General features: G+C 41.7%; 1 long non-coding RNA gene across 1 annotated transcript; it reads right to left on the bottom strand.

Moving 5' to 3' along the window:
• Positions 1-5,404: 5,404 nt before the first annotated feature.
• Positions 5,405-16,201, bottom strand: LOC148056215 (uncharacterized). Its single transcript, XR_015703747.1, has 3 exons — positions 16,081-16,201; positions 15,244-15,361; positions 5,405-6,867 (listed from the first exon to the last, which is right to left on the bottom strand). It is a non-coding gene; the product is annotated as an uncharacterized LOC148056215 (long non-coding RNA).
• Positions 16,202-17,234: the final 1,033 nt, after the last annotated feature.

The raw sequence follows: 17,234 nt of genomic DNA, 5'->3' as shown, positions 1-17,234 counted from the left end.
TCAAATGGAACACTATAGGAAATCTAGTTATTTTATTCTATACCATTTCTTATCCAGGACAAATTAGATTGTTTTTTTCCTGTAATTTTATTTCCAGAAGACCTGCGGTTTGAAAGAACAGCTTATAGAATATAGGAACTGGTATGGCACAAAAGATGGGCATTAAAATTCTGCAGGGTCTGAATGCTTACCCATGCACTCAGTTCAAATCCTCTGATCCTGGTGTGGGAACTATTGTATTCCCAATTGCTAAGGAACATAATTTAGATTTTTTTTTTTTCTCCAGGAAATCTATTTTCTTTCACACACACACACGTACATATGTTTGCTTGTGACTGCTGCCTCTGATCCTCCACCCTGCCAGTCCTCTGTGTTACATCCAACATGTTCTTGAGAGCACTCTAAGTCCCCGTGGCCATTAAAAGCTGAAGTCTGCAAACTGATCTGTGGGAAGCTGTTCATACATAAGGGCAAACATCCTCACTAGGAAAACTCTTGTTGAACCATTCACGCCAGACCAGTTCCATGCAGAAGTGTGTAATTAGTCTGGATAACTAACATTGGAAGCTATTTCCCCAGCAGTTTGGAAGGTTTTGAAAGCCATAACAAAGTTATAAAGCATGAAAAGACAAAGATGAAATGCTGTTTCAAATTATCAGATTCACTCTCCTTGAGGGTGCGTACAAGAGAATGGCAACCCATTAAGAAACAAGAACCAGCTGAGTTTAAACAAAACTCAAATCATGTGACTTTTCACTTAACAGTGGTGATTACACAATTGTTTTCTGTTGTATAAGACAGCAGAGTATGTTGCCTGCAAACAATCAAGTTAAAGTCTTGAAGGTCCAGAGCTGTAAACATCCTCCCCATTGGGAGTCCAAAGGTTTTTTTGAAAGAAACATGGATCTCATTATACTAAAAATATCCAAAGTGATTAGATTTTGTTACGGGTAACATCTTTGCCAAATCTCCTTTATAAACCTTATTTTGTTTTTAATGTTAAACAAAAGCCAAAAATACCAATCTGATAAATATTATTGCTTTCAGAAAGATGGGCACTATGGTGAAAGCCTTTTTTCCTGAATTAGGACAGTTTCATTTTTGCAAGGATTTGCTGTTTTAAATTGTTAGAGGCTTTCAGTTATTTTATCTTTTTCCCTACAAAATGAACAAAACATGCACTGTCCAGCTTCATCTGACTCTTGTAAAGAGTAGCATGAAAGAAAGCAAAGAAAGTTCAGTAGTCATAAGAAAACCTAGTGTTTTCATCTCCTTTGTTACAGTCCAGAAAGTTGCTCTACCAACAAAATGGCTGCTGAACATAGCATTCAGGGAGCTAAATGCAGCCTTTACATAGCACAACCTCAGTGCATTTATATTCAAATGAATCTGGAGAGAGCTTAGATGTGTAAAAGTGCAATAGACATTAAAAGAAGTAGTATTTTGATTTCCTAGGTAAAACCTCATGATTCTGACCCTGCATATTGCTGATATTCAAATAAATGAAAAATCTCCCTGTAACAGCTGGCCTTAATTCAATAGCTTTTTCTTCAGAACAATGCAAAAATCCTTAAATGGTCCTATTAATCCTAGTGGAAAGGAGGCACTTTACATTCTTTAACACTACTCTAGTGTACCAAAGTGATATACCATCCCCACTGCATGCAGATCTGAAGTAGAGAGGTGATATCTTACTTGGGCTTGAGTCCTTTTAACCTTATTCCCACATGCTAGACCACCTCATAACCTTTTTGACCGTCTGGAACCTGAAATAAGCTACCTGTGTCTCTGTGCAGAGAAGCAATAATGCAGACTGCAGACACTCTTGTAGGATGGTCCCAGCAAGCTCAGCAGCTACACTCTGCAAAACTGAGCTTCAACTCAGGCATTCTCATGAAATCGTTATTGACATCAGCTTAGAAAGTAATGAGCTAACCCTCACCAGGTTTTCCTTACCTCTGATTAAAATCAACAGCAACTGGATACCTAAATAGCTTTTAGAAGTGACACAGCCAGCATAAGAATCAAAGCCACCTGTGGGACAGCAAGAAATCATACAGCAGCATTCCCATTCCTCAATGTTCTCTCTTCTCTACACTGAGTAATGTCAGAATTAAAATCCAATTTGGATCCCTTTTCCATGGAACTTTGTCCAGAATTTGTTAGACTCTTACTGATCTGGTCCGTGATCCCAGGTTTGCTGCTGAAAGCAGAATCCAGGCTTCTGAGATTCAGGCTGAATTATTTGCACAGTTCTCCTAAACAGAACCGTAAACAGAGCTTTCAAAAATCTGCAATAGGACTCATATAAGGAGTAAAGCCCAGACTGACATAAATCTCAGAAAATGTGTTTGGTTCAGATGAACCTCAAGAAGCTTGAACGTGGAGCTAAATCTGTTTAATCTGGAAATCTCATAAAGTCAGGCTTTGTTGAAAGATTTGTAGTGCTTCCTTATTTTCATATGGTCAGAAATTACTATAAGAAAAATGTCTTTTCATGCTATTTCTGTATTTCATCTTTATGTTTGGGCCAAAATCAAAGCTGCTTTAATTTTATTTTCAATAAGCTCTAATCAGCCTGTAAAAAGAGGACTGCAATTAGATTTACGTTGATATGTCAAGATTTGTTCCATAATCCTGAATACAATAGTCATATGTTTTTTCATCTTTTTTCTTATTAATCAACCACGTTTCTATTTTACTAGCAAAGTTTTTAACTGGTATGACCATGGTAGTCCCCTCTTGTCAGGATAATATCCACAAATTTTAGACTCCCAGCTTAGCAGGGGACTCCTGCTTACGTGCTTCCTCCCACGGTCAACCATGTTATTTAGCCATCTCTGAGGAGCCACCCTGGGGCTGGCTGAACCGCACAGCTCAAGAGCAGCAGAGCGGTCACTCTTCCCACAGAGGGAACCGCTTGTTCAGCAGCACGAGTGCCTTCTGACTTTGAAGTAAATACTCTCAAATGCAATTCTCTGGTGCCCATTGACTTCAGCAGGCCTTTTATCTGTCCCAGATGCCTACTAATGAAAAGGGGTTGCTGCTGCTTCTGCTAAATCCAAAAACTGAGTGGCAGCGCTGACTCTTGCCAATTCCGGATCTAACTCTAGGAAAGTTGCATTTTCCAACCCCACCAAAAGAAACGCTTGTCACATTATTCATACATGTGGTCTCTTACCATATGAGGAGGCAGGCTGAGAAAGGGAAAAGCCAATGTTAATATTTGCACAAACCAACCCAGGCCAGAATCAGAACAAGCGAGACAGTATGTCCTTGAATCTCACAGCAGACACTAAGCAATGAGAGAGCACCATTTAGCCAGCAGTCGAGGGGCTTCCAAGGATGATTGCTCATGAGCCTTAATGGATATTTTGAACCCTGAGTTCTGTGACCCTGGAATACGGTGCACAGACTATAGAGTAATGGTGATACAAGGATGCCTCAGCAGTACCAGGATTCTGGCTGTATGCCGTACCAAACAATTAGATGCTGGTAATACTACAGCATCATAAATATGTCTGACACTGGTCTTTTACCATCAGGTCCTGCTGCCCCTCTGCGGCCTGCTCCCTACCCATATCTCCTCTGTACCATGGCAGTGGGGTGATGGGGCAGACAGAAACAGATCGTTCTGCCTTGTTTCTTCCATGGACATCTCTCTCTGGAGCTGAGCAGAGCTTCCCTGCACGCAGGCTCACATGGAGGTGACAGATGTGCTGGTACAGAGAGGCTTCTCCTACAATGTGCTGCAATAAGAGAATAAGCCTCCCTGCTCTCACTGCCACTTCATGAGTATAGATTGCATTCAGATTCTTCTCAATGTCTTTCCCTGAAAATGCAATGTGCAGGCAAAACCAAAGGAATCCACTGCCATATAGAAGTGTTCTGGTGTTTGGAATTTCTCCTTGTTCATAATATATCTGTGTTAATAAAGGCCCATATCAGAAGCATGTTGCCCACCTTAGCGTGAATAATCAAATATTGGAGGGAGAAAAGCTGAGAAATCGCATATGTGTCTAAAAAAAAAATAATCAAAAAGAAAACACTTTATCCAGAGAAGCTACAGTATATCCATGATATATTTTGAGGATTGCAAATAAGATTTGTAACTAGAAGTGATAGAGCAATTATCCCTTAGGCCTAGAGGAAAGTGAACTACTCCAGCTTGATTTAATAGAGGGAAGGGTCTCTAGAAGTAAATCCATGGCAGTGAAAATCTAGAATTTCCCAAAAGCTGAGATGCTGGCAGAGAGCATCACAAAATCCTACCTTTGGTGCCAAAGCAATATTGCAGTTAATGAAACACACAACTCAGAAAAATCTGCTAGATTTTGTAAAAGATGACTTGAAAAAGTTTGTCCATTCTAGCAATCTTTCCCGTCCAAAAACATAATCTTTACTGAGCAGGAGACCATTTTACAGTGGAAAGGCATTTAGCCATCCCAGAGGACTCCTGGAGATGAATCCAGAAAAGGGTGCAAAAAAGTGACTCAGAACCAGGGGAAGTTTGGTCTGGCAAAGCAAGAGCTAAAAGAATGTGATAGGGATGCTTCATGTTCCAGAAAAGATGGACTGGAACAGGCCACTAGCAGATGAGGAAAACATGGATAAAGTAAATGAAGAAGAAGAAACTTAAATTTTAGGAAATCTTAGGAAAGGTTTAAAAAACTGTTTCAGATGAAAAGGCAGGAGGAAGGGGTTTGTTTCCATACTAATCCAATTCTCTAGCATAGCATGTCATTTGGCAATATAACATGGTGGCATAATACTTGGAGTGGCATCCATGAGTATAAATGTTAGGAAGGGAAAGAGCTAGGTGAAAAAAAGGCTGTTGGCACAAGAACTTAATCTTCATGAAATAAAGTTCAGCAGCCTTGCTCAAAGCTTTTGTTAATAAATGGCCATAAGCTGGGCAGTAATATGCTAAGGTTGGAAATAAGAAGGATTTTAACCACCATAGATAAAAGGTTTGGAAGCAGCCTCCTCACAGGAGTAGGGGGACTCAGTCTTGATTTGAAAATCCATCTGGATGCATTTATGAATGCCATTATGATATGGATGCCTGACAGAGCCAGCGACTGGACATAACCTTGAAAGACCTTTCCAGCTCTTTTTCCTAGTTCCTCCAACAGCATCCTATCAGTCAGTTGATGTCTATGTTTGCTTTAGCACGGCGCTGCACAGCGTTCTTCCCAACTCCCCAGACTGAAGCAATTTCATATTCACCAGCTGAATAAAAAGCAAAATCATTTTTACAGGAAATGCAGTAGCCCTTCTTTCATGTTTGGACTGCAATATCTAAAGGACTATCGTCCAGCAGCCAGTGCAGCTTTTGAAACCTTCAATAAAACAAACTTCAGCAATACTTTGGAAATGTTTCACTTGAAAGGGCAGGCCAAGTTTCAGATGTTACACTGTTTCCACAGCTAGATTTCAATTGCCTGTTTCTGCAAAGGTCAGAAATGTTTAGTTTCACCACGTTGCTCCTGCCCATCCCAGAAACTGGGATGATTTGTAAAATTTGGATCCATACACCCCTTTGGGCTCCAGCATTCCCCAGAAGGACTCTAGTGGAAGCTAAGTGCCTCATCAAGACCATGCATAAACAAACCTTGCTTTTCTGGAGTATCCTTACCAGGATCAGGCAGATAATCTGTTTTCTCTTAGTTGGGTAGATTCTAAATATTTGATCTGTTTTTCTCTGCTAGCACTCTGCTCTATCAAAAAGTTAATGAAGAGCACCAGGTTTCAGCTCCTAGCAAGGCCTTGTAGTTAATACTTCATGACACAAACACTGGTCAGGCAAATATAATTTATTTACATTGTGGCTAAGTCAGTTAGCCAGACTTTCTACCACAGTGACGTGCAATAAATAAAGTAAACTGCATTCAGGCTTTCTGAGATACATGGGAGCTGGCAGGAAGCAGAGGTGTAACAGCATCCTGCCAGCTGCTCACCAACCTTACTTTTGATGGGTGAAAATTTCTGCTTTGCTCAACTGTTGTCTAGGGCAAGCATAAACAACACGCTTGTCTCAACACAAGTGGGGCGTACCCAAAACAGTCTTAAAGACAAGGATTCAGAAACGGTGTCCTCATGAGTGGACATTGAAGGAAGATGCCTATTTGGGCTCATGCTATTTTTTGTATGTTGCCGGTACTGCCCAACTGAGCTTGCTCTCTCTAGCCTTGTTCATGATGAAGAATACTTGACAAAATTTTCTTCTTTGCTTTAAAGAACTTACACATGAGAACTCAGTAAGTCTCTGATTTTGCAAACATGAACAAAGGAGTTAATTCCGTACAGCAAGCAGCTCCTGTGGCAGAGAGCTGCCAGATGACTGTTTCAAATACACCAGTAAGCCTCAGCCTAGAAGGATGGAACCGCAATCAAAAGATACAAAACTGTTTTGCATAAAATCCATCAACCAGCCATGACCATAATCCTTTTTTATGACCCAGAACACTTAACAGCTCTGCCCACACTACACATGCAGTTGGGCCTGAGCCCATTCTCAGAGCTTGCCCGTCAAACAGCTCAGTCCTAAAACCCACCCACAGCCTCGGAGATTTACAGCCTGAGCACTTCTGCAGCTCAGGGTAGGCCATTTCCTCTTCCATGCATTTCAGATGGATCAGACATAAATGGTGCTGAATCAGCTGTAGCCCAGTCCACAGCGCTCCCAAAGTCTGTTCCTTCTTAAGGCTGTCACTGGTGTTCTTCGCCAACACTACTGTCAGGCCAATAGCCAGTTATGCATGGAAGAAGGACAAGGAGTTCTCTTTCCTTTTCTCTTCATCCTGGAGGGCTTCAGATCATCCCAAGCCAACTGGTATTTTGGTAGAACTTCGTCAGTAGCTCATCCTGCAAGATCAAAACAGCAGCCATTGGAGCTGCATGTATAAGCAAAGTCCCCTTAAGGCCTGAGGCTGGATTTGCTACATGAAGATGACCAGCATGCGATAGGATGAAGCTTTAGTTTGTGTCTCTTCAGTAAAACACTGGTTTTTATTCACCAGCATGAAAAAACACACAGGACTTGTTTTGATTCTAATGCTGTTCTAAGCATGAAAAGAACTGGAAAGAAAATACTCACACACTTCCCCTTGGGATATAAGGCCATCATCTATTTCAGGAAAAAAAAGCAATTCGGTTTTCACCAAAAGCTGAAGAAAACACAAAACACTGTCTTTGCAAAAAATGGGACATGATATGTCAATATTTTAAAGGGCTGTTTACTTAAAAATGGTTTTATTATAGTAACTTCTTCTAAGAGGGGGATGCTGTAAAGGAAACCCACATAAGGATGTTCTTCATAATACCCCACTGATTTGAAAGGATCAGATTTTCTCCCCTACATATTTGGTACTGGCATTAATTAACCTCATTTCCAAGAAATGTTGGACTCTTCTGTTTTTAAAACTCTCCAATGACAGCAATTCCACACACCCCTAGGCAATTCAGTGCCTCGGTCTCCTTAGAACATCTTTTATAAGATTCCCTAAAATTTCCTTTCCTGTGATTTAAGTCTTTTACTACTATTCTTATTTATACTGCACATGGAGAACAGTTTAATATTTTGCAGCTAACTTTTATGTATTTAAAGAACATTATGTCTTTCAGTTCTCCTCTCCACATTTAATAAACGTCATTCTTTCAGTCATACACCAAAGGTCATGGTTGTTTTTAAACCTTTGATCATTCTTGTTTTTCTTCTCCAGGGTTCCTCCAATTGCTCTTCACCTTTCTTCAAGTGCATTGCCATTCATGAAGTCCTGCCCACCAGGAAGCAAGCAGCCCAGGGTACAGGAGATTTGAAGACAGGGAGCAATGTGACAAATAAAACCTCAGAACAAAACTATAATATCAGGAGGATGTTTGCTCGCAGTACTTCTTGCTCTCGTACAACTTCAAAAACTCAAGATTATGAAGTAAAAGCTCAGGGTGCTTATCTTATCTGAATATGTTTGCACATTCTTAGCATTGAGTCAAAGCTTCTTTAACCAGAGTCCAGCTCTGTGAGTTTAAATTCTTTCAAGTCAACAGTAGATGAGGCTTGGCTAAGTCAATCTGTTACTTTCAGAAGCAAGTCTGTCCCATTATCACTCCCTGTCATGGTTTAACCCCAACTAGCAACACAGCCACTCGCTCACTCCCCCCAGTGGGATGGGGGAGAGAATCAGAAGGGTGAAAGTGAGAAAACTCATGGGTTCAGATAAAGACAGTTTAACAGGTAAAGCAAAAGCCGCGTGTGCAAGGAAAGCAAAACGAGGAATTCATTCACCACTTCCCATCGACAGGCAGGTGTTCAGCCATCTCCAGGAAAGCAGGGCTCCAACACACGTAATAGTTACTTGGGAAGACAAACACCATCACTCCAAACATTCCCCCCTCCTTCCTCTTCTTCTCTCAGTTTTATATGCTGAGCATGACATCACATGGTATGGAACATCCCTTTGGTCGGTTGGGGTCAGCTCTCCCAGCTGTGTCTCCTCCTAAATTCTTGTGCACCCCCAGCCTGCTCGCTGGTGGGGTGGGGTGAGAAGTGGAAAAGGCCTTGACTCTGTGTAAGCACTGCTCAGCAATAACAAAAACATCCCTGTGTTATCAACACTGTTTCCAGCACAAACCCAAAACATAGCCCCATACCAGCTAGTATGGAGAACATTAACTCTATCCCAGCCAAACCCAGCACATTCCCCCTCCTCTCCACTTTTGCTGGTTTAACAATGCAATTAGTCTTTTCTGATTTCTTTCCTTAAAAAAGTAGACGATGAAAGCAGGCATCACAGATTTCCTTTGCTATAATGGAGGGAGAGGAAGCAAGAAGAGATGCACAATATAGCATCAGGATTTATAAGCAAGCTGGATGAGAGTGAGTGGCAAAGAGACAAAACACAAATAGAAAGGAACATGGAACAAAGGGCAAGTGATGTGATCATCTGCTTTTACTCATTTCTATGAGATTTAGGCAATTCAGAAAAGTTACAAGGTCAAAACCCACTATATATATCTAAAGCCAATATCACCAGATTTCAGAGAAGAAACAAAATGCTAAGGGACTCCACTTTGACCACAGAATGGTTTTCCTCTCATTACTTCCTATTTGTTCCTCTTCTGAAAATAAACCATTCTTCCTCCAAGGAGGCAATGGAAAATGAAACCTTGTTTAGGGGTGAGGAAATTGTAGGCATCATTTCACAGCAGAGACTTATCCATTTACATGAGAAAGATTGGTCAAATTGGATGACATTACCACATGGCTACCATCCTGCTCCACAGGCCTGTCAGAGAGCAAGCCCTGTTACATTTAAGCATCACATCAATCATACTGAGCTTGCACCACAAAAGAGACGGAAGAGGGGACAGAAAAACATGCTTTTCACACCAAGTTCTGCTTTCCTTCTGCTAAAGCCATTCACAGAGGCATCATTCATAGCTTAGATCCGATTTTGTTTGGTTTTTAACATGACCATTTTTTAACATGACTATGATGGTTAAGTGGAGTGTGTGTATGCATACACACTCCTGGAGGAATGTTATTTACAGAGGATTAATGTAAACAGTAATGCAGGCTCTGGTGATCTAGTCATTCACCTTAACTAACCAAGCAGCCTAAACACATCCATCTCCATCAGTCTGAGCTGTCTGAGCTCCCTGTGCACCACTCCTTATTTCTAAGTTTCCATTCACTCTTTCCAAAACTTTGATATATCGACTAGAACTGCAAGAGCTGTTTTCAGTTCTTTTTCTGAGTCAGAGTGAAACTTGCCTTCAAACTATCTAGTTGATTCTTTTTTTTTTTTTTTCTTTCTCTGTGCCTGCACCCTGACCACAGAAGTCCTTTCCAAGCTTTCCTCCTAAGCATGCTTAATGCCAGTTTTACTGGGCTCCTGTTCATAACCTCAAGCCAAGGGTAGGTCACTTGAAATACTATACTTTTTCTCCCTGTGCCTCTGTTGCTTAAGCTACTGAACAAAAAGGCCAGCTTAGTTTAGCAACAGACTTTCTTTTTTTTCCCCTTCAGCTTTTCAAAGTGACATGTTGCATTTCAGCTTTATCTGAACTGGCTGAAAGATATGTCAGGGAAAGAGTCATGATTTACTAGCTCTTGTGCCTAAGCTTGGCAAGCAGTGGCTTTGTATAGCACATTCCCTAACTACCCCATATACCAGGGATTAGATTTTATATTAGAGACAGTCAACATACAATTGTATTGTGCAAGGAAAAGTTAGATTCATTTACATGTGAATTATCTAAATAGATCTTACAGAGACTTACACACTGATATCATAATGTTTCACATCCATTTGCACTTTCTTTTGCATAGGAAAAAAAACAGGTACCAGACAGCAGAAAATGAAGCCAATTATGTGTTATTTCTGTGCATATTTATAACACATACATTAGAAAAATTTAATTGTCAATAATGAGATGCTGAACAATCACAGTAATAAAGAGGACTGGCTACTATAAAATATTTGATGGAAATATGAGAGGATTCATCAGTTCCAAATGAGATGCCATTTACATGAAAATGAAAGCAGCTGTAAATCCTACTAGAAAGTAACAGCTCTCACCTCCTCCTCTCTTCTACAGTATCATCATTACCTTTTATGACTTTTAGATGTGCATCGTACATACAGAGGGAGGTCCATTATACTGTGTGTTGTTGAAACTCAGGTGAAGGAAAACCATGTCTTCACAGAGTGTATCGTTCCAAGCACATACAGTAAGACATGTATGAAAAGTCCCCCTGCACCCCATCCAGGGGACCCTGCTCTGCTCTTTCCTCCTCCCGGAGAAAACAGCAGTTCAATCCCAAGGAGGCTAATCCAAGACCAGACCAGCCCTGAGGCAGCACCCAAGCAAGGCACAGCCTGCACCCCAGCAGCCCCCGGGGAACCCCTGTGGGAATTCTCCACCCACTCCGTGGCACAGCAACAGCAAGTCAAAGCACCTCCATACACGGACAAAGCATTGAATAAGGGGCTCCAGAGTGTTCTCTGCTGCTAGCTTTGCACAAAAAGGCTGCCTGCCATCCTGCCCACCCGTCCTCCTGCAGCAGCTCCTCATGCAGCCCCCACACATCCTGATGCACATAGGTTCCCCCCACAGGGAGTCTGCCCACTCCCAGGGGCACTCATGGCGAGGGGAGCCTGGTGTTTGAATCTGGATCCAGCTTATGTGTTTTGGTTAAGCTAAAGTTATGCTTTTTATGTAGGGATAATAAAGTGCTGCGTACCTGGGAGCAGGAGGCCAGGGAAAGCCCTAGGGATAAGGATTTACCCAAGTCACCCTCACAGCTTGGAGTAGTTGGGAAAAGGATTTTGTAAGAGGGAGGACAAAAGATGCCCTTCAGATGTACCTTTTGACGAAGAAAGAGCCACTTGGATTCATCTCTTAAGGTGTTTTAAATCATGGAGTCAAATGGAGCCTGTGATGTGAATACTGAGATGGAAGCTGTAAGGAGAGCAAGCCTTGTGGAGGCACCCTGATGGACTTTCTCCAATACTACTCCTGTATTTTGCCTTTCATCTTCCAAAATACAAGAATTTGAGGATTCTCTTTATTTTCCTCAGCAGTCTGCTCTATATTAGATCTTTAACACATGCATAGTCATTTGAATGTGTCCCTGAAATATAAAATTTATAGTACATATGCAGGCCATCTGGGCATGCATGCACATTCCTGACAGAGAAATCACATGCAGAGATTAGACAGCCTTAGGTAAGAGTGTCTGTAGCTCCCACTGGCCCTGAAATCACTTCAGCTGTGAAAAAGCTGCTAGAGCTCCTCGGACAGCACATCTTACAGGCAAGAAATGCACCTCCAGAAATTACAGATTTAACTCCAAAGTACTTGATTCTGGGCCCTTTATGCAGCCAACAGGACCTAGCATGAGTTATGTCTGCACATAAGTCTAGGTTATTGCTCAGGTTTTTGTTTTTCTCAGTCTGCCCTGGCTGGTTGATGCTCTTTCTCTACAAACTGCAGCACCCTTAAAAATGTTCTACATTAGGAGAACTCTCCAGTTTTAAATATAACTTATGATTTATACAGAATGTAATTAAATCAAAAGTGGGACCCTTCAGATAAATACAAGCCAACAAACTGTTGCTATAAACATGCTGCGGGCTTTCTGCCTGCTAGTCTCTCGAGCCAAGCTGCTTTATTTGCACACTGGGATTCTTAAACCCAGATGTACACTAAAGATGCACATCCAACAGTCTTCACAGGGTCAACCATGGATCCCTGTGGTATCAAACAGTGATCCTTAAACAGGAGTTTATCTGTACCTTTGGGAAGGGCAAATTAAACAACTGTGCCCACCCCAATTATTTCTTAGTGCTGGATACGCTATGGCAGAAATCTGCTTTTTGATTCACTCCATAGTTCTCTGAATGCCCTCTCTACCCAATAAGGAGATCCTCACTGCCTACCCAAAGCAGCTGTATGAGTTCGATATAATAGATCACTCTGTGTTTGTTTCTTCATTGACTAACACAAGGCAGACATTCCGCTTAGATTAAATACCTAACTTTTAGACAAACTAAGGTTAATCCTATCTTGTGTGCCAAATATCTGTAGTTCAGGGCTTAAGCATTTGTAGAGAACCTGTTTTGGACTGAGGCAAGATGCACAGCTTGTGCAAGATGCACAGCTAATGTAAACCAAATGAACATGCAAAGGCATGAATGAGCAAACCTAGAACAAATTCCAAAGATATCTCACCAAATTTTGAAAAAATATCCATGAACACATTTTGAGGAATTAAAAAAATTGCAGAGATGCAACAATATTTTAATGATTACAATGATTGTGCTTACCTTAGTTTCTCTACGTTCCTGTATGCTGTGTGATTTTATAAGGGGAATGAGCTAAAACCTTATCCTGAGGTGAAAGAGAAGGAAACAAAGGCATTTGGACCTCCTGAAATTCAATGGGACAACCCATTTTACAGCTTCTCTTCTTGATTTTCCCCAATGAATACCAAGACAACCATGTAGCCAGATGGGTTTTAAGAACCAGGACAGATCAGGTGAAGTCAGAGACGACAGGATCTAGGAAGTACTTGTAGGCTTCATCTTTTAAAGTCCAACCACTGATTCAAAATGGTGTTCTGTAGAATTCAATGCCAGAGATGATCTGGGGTCAGTCTTTATGTCACAGCAGTCAGGCAGTTCAGTTTGCATAAAAGCCTTACCAAGACCTGTCTAAAAGTGATATGCAAATAGCATAAGTGGGGTGCCCCAAATCTGCAAAAAAATCTATAAAGAATTTTCTTTTCTTAGATGTTTTACCCTTGGTCTTAGTGTTCCGAGAGCACAAATGAAAATTCTGCTAAGTTTTGTTAGTCTACAATTACAGAACAGTGAATTTCATAGATGGTCCACAGAGGCAGCTTTGTGATGAAAACCTAATACCAGCCCATTTCCTTAGGCTACCTCTAAAGTACACAGAGGAACTACATCCACAACTGAAGGTGCAAAAAGATTTCAGTCCTAAACATTATTTTTTTTTAATGAATTGGTCTTGTTTAGTTCCTGTCCACAGTTGGTTTTGCTCACTTATTTTGAGGAATTTGTAGGAAAATCCCTTCAACCATTTTTCAGTTAGAAGAAACACAATTATTGCCACATACTTCCCCCACACAAATACCTTGTAAACAGCTGGAACTTTTAAGCACAGATCTTGGCCAGGCAATAGCCTTGTCAGGGGTGTTTGGAGATATTAGACATGGCTACAGTGAGTCAGTGTTGCCTTGCCCAAACATTAAAAAAAAAATTAATCACAAGACTGCCTTAAGTCACTAAATTTTTTTTTTTTTCTTTTAGCTTCTGAAATTTTAGGATTCACATGTTCAAGATTTTCTTTACAGCTATAATGCCTAAAATCAGGGAAGAAAAAAGATGTTCATGTTCAAATACCATACTCCAACAGCTGAGGCTGTAAGGCAAAACTCAAATATTTAATACGTGATAAATCATGAGAGCTGGGAACTTAGATGAATTCAGCTGGTAGAAGAAAAAGCAAGTTAAATAATGAACTTTAGAATGCCATTCATGCCACATGTCCAGAAGTTTGACTGCTTTAGTGGTTTAGTAATAACCTGTCACACCCATTCTGCCACACAGTCCATACTTAAAACCTGTGAAGGACAGAAGGAAGAGTTACAGGAAATCCTTCTGCAAGAAAAACAGTTCAGGGTTTATATCTGGCTAGGACAAGGACACTTGGCAACACCATAAAAGGGTCCCTCAGCTAGCAAGGGAAAAAATGCAGTAATAATTATGTTGACACAGTTGCAGTGTGGAAAGGCTTCCAGTACAAATGACACTTCCATAATTGTTCAAATAAATGCTTTTTCAGATAACAAGAAAACTTTTTTCTTGCTATCTTTTGCTAGTAATAAATTCAATAGGTTTTTTACTGCCTTCCCTACTAATTAGTGATTTAGGAGGAAAATGCTTTGAGAAAGTTTAAAATATCCATTTGCAGTGGTTGAGCTGGAATAAGGATTTGCTCTTTGAAGTTGGTTGAATGAGGGGACCCATAGTGAAAAAAGAGGAGCAGGATTTTCAGGGGATACTGAAGTTCTTTGCCAATGCACCTTGAATTTAACAGGTAGTGTTGGCTAAAGTTGTTAGGGAAAAACCTTTGAAAAGATCAAAATGCTGTCATGTGATGTTTTCACCCTGATTTACTTTGTTTTCTAAATCACATTTTCTATATCTTCTAGTTTGAAAATGAATATATATTGAGTCAAAACCAATGCTTTAAGTTGATTCTTTTTTTGCGTTCAAAAGATTAAATAACTAAAAGAAACAAAAAGATTCAAGCCCAAGAGAAGTTATAGATCGACGATAATGAATTTTCTTGAGCTAGTAGGAAGAAAACACAAAATTGTTTATTTTTCTTATCTTTCTCTGCCTGTGAGCTTTGACTGAAAAAAAACCTAAGATGACTTTTCTTCTATCCTTTCTTCAGTTATGCTATACCTAGAAAATCACTCCACCCCATCTTTTATACCTCTGCTGATTCCAGCCTGATTTATGCTCTCTTCTGGAAAGCACACGTTTAGGACATAGAGATTTAACAGCATGGAGATTTCCATTATTTCCCACTGAGATTCCCTGCCTGCTCAGAGGCCTCCCTGCTGCCAGCAGGCCCCAGGAAAGGGCACAGCCTTTTAAACCAGAGTTGGCAATGACGAGCAGCCCACAAAATGTCCCTTACCTGTCAGAAATGAAAGATGACCTTGCGCACAGCACAGTAGATGCAGCAAGGGAAGAAGATGGAGGCTGCTAAGCCATTTCATCCTGAGGCAGTAGATCCACACTTCCACTGTGACTACCTGAGAAGAGGACTGTGAATATTGAGGTGGGGATTTTTCTGAGGCACAGCTTTCGGCATTCCTGTTAGGGCATAGCGAGGGCCGGGGGCCTCACCAGGCCTGGCCACAGGCTGGGGGTGGCAGCAGGATCAGGCCCGGTGAGGAGAGCCAGGGTCAGAAACAGCCCAGCATGGCCACAGGGCCCATGGCAGAGCTGGAGACCAGCACCCTAGAGCATTGCTGGGGCAAGGACTGAGGGTCCCGGGCTGGGCTGGGGTCTGGGAGGCCCAGGGTGGCTGGTCAGGGCTGTTGAGGCCTGTTGGTGCCCTCAGGGCCTCCCCCCAGAAGGTGGGCACCAAACCCCACAGAGGCCTGGGCTCTAGACCAGTTTAATGGCTGTGGGGCGTTAGGGGCTACCTCAGGGGACAGAGCTAGGACAGGGACACCAGGTATGAAGCAGGGGATCCAAGCCACCCACAGGGAGGCCAGAGGGCTCTCAGGAACCTGAGGCCAGGCAGGGGGTGGGTGCTACAGGGAAGCCAGAGCCCTGGGCCAGGCTGGTCCCTCTTGGACAGCAGTAGGGCCAAGGCCCCAGTGTGCCCAGCTCAGGGCTCCAGGTTGAGCCTGCTGAGCAAAAGCTGAGGAGGATAACAGGGCAGAGGCCTCACTTGGCAGGGCCTACCCCACCATACCCAAACAAGGCAGCAGGGCCAGCCCAGTGAGGGCAGCTGAGAACCCACAGCATCAAGGAAGCTCATGGTGATGAGGCAGGTCCATCCAGGCAAGTTTGCAGGGCAGAATCTAGAGGAACAAAGCAGCACACAGCCCAACACAACCCTAACAACACTGGAGACAGCCCCACACAGAACCAAAGAAGGACTCAGTGACCCTATCTGGGCTTAAATACAGCCCTGCCATGGCTGTGGTCAGGTGGGGTCTGTCAGGGTCGTTAGTGCTCTCCCAGCCCTGACAGAGTTTTTCTGCTAACAGTTGTGATATGAGTGTAAATGTCTCAGGATTTGGAGTTTTTCATAGCACCCTGGTTCCCAGACGAGACAAGTTGCATGAGAACTTCAGCAACCTTTACTTCAAATCTGTGTTTCCCCAACCTGAGTGCATCTGGAAGAAAAATCAAATGTGTTGTCTGAGTGCATCCAAAAGGCAGAGTTACCAAAATAGAAAGTAAGCAGTCTTTTGTTTTTAAAATAGCTTTATGATTTTTGGAAGCTTCAGATTGACAATATTTGCAGTACATTAAACCCATCTGCTTTTTTTCCCCTCTTTTGTTTTTCTTTTGCAATATTCCAGTATCTGAAACACAGTGCTCCAGTAGGTGCCAGAGACTGACACTGTTTGGGAATCTAAAAAAATAAGTGCATTAAGTTTGTATGTCTGTGATTCCATTTATGTATAAGTTGTGGGATAGGCAGGTTTTCAGTATACAAAATTATAACATCCTTCCCCTTTCCCACTCATGTAGGAGCACAGAAATATTGCTTTGATCTTTCACTTTGATTTTGTTAGTGGGACTGTTGCACAACATTTATTTGGTAAGTTTTAATTTGCTTAAAGTCCATCTTTCTATTTATGTTTTTCTTTAAAATTGTTTGCAATGCACTGACAAAGATCCCTTGTTACATATCTGTACAACACCTAGCTTAGGGTTGTTTTCCCTGAAAAGCTTTGCAATCATCAGACCCTTCATTAAGTTAGTAGAGGAAAGGAAAGTTCACAAGTGAAGATCTAAAGTCTTGACTGTTTCTAGGTACTCTAGCCACTTTGCCTCTTTTATTAAACAAACCCTACGTAAGTGAGGAAAGAGTTAACAAGCTCATTAAAAGGATAATTGGCTACAGTCAATGATATCAGAGGCAAGTGTTAGGGTTTTCCCCTT

This window comes from Nipponia nippon, unplaced genomic scaffold (assembly GCF_047370975.1).
Source record: "Nipponia nippon isolate SJK-2023a ecotype South Korea unplaced genomic scaffold, ASM4737097v1 scaffold_16, whole genome shotgun sequence".
Taxonomy (NCBI): Eukaryota; Metazoa; Chordata; class Aves; order Pelecaniformes; family Threskiornithidae; genus Nipponia; species Nipponia nippon.
The sequence above is the reverse complement of the archived record's forward strand: the minus strand, read 5'-3'. Positions and strand labels throughout refer to the sequence as shown.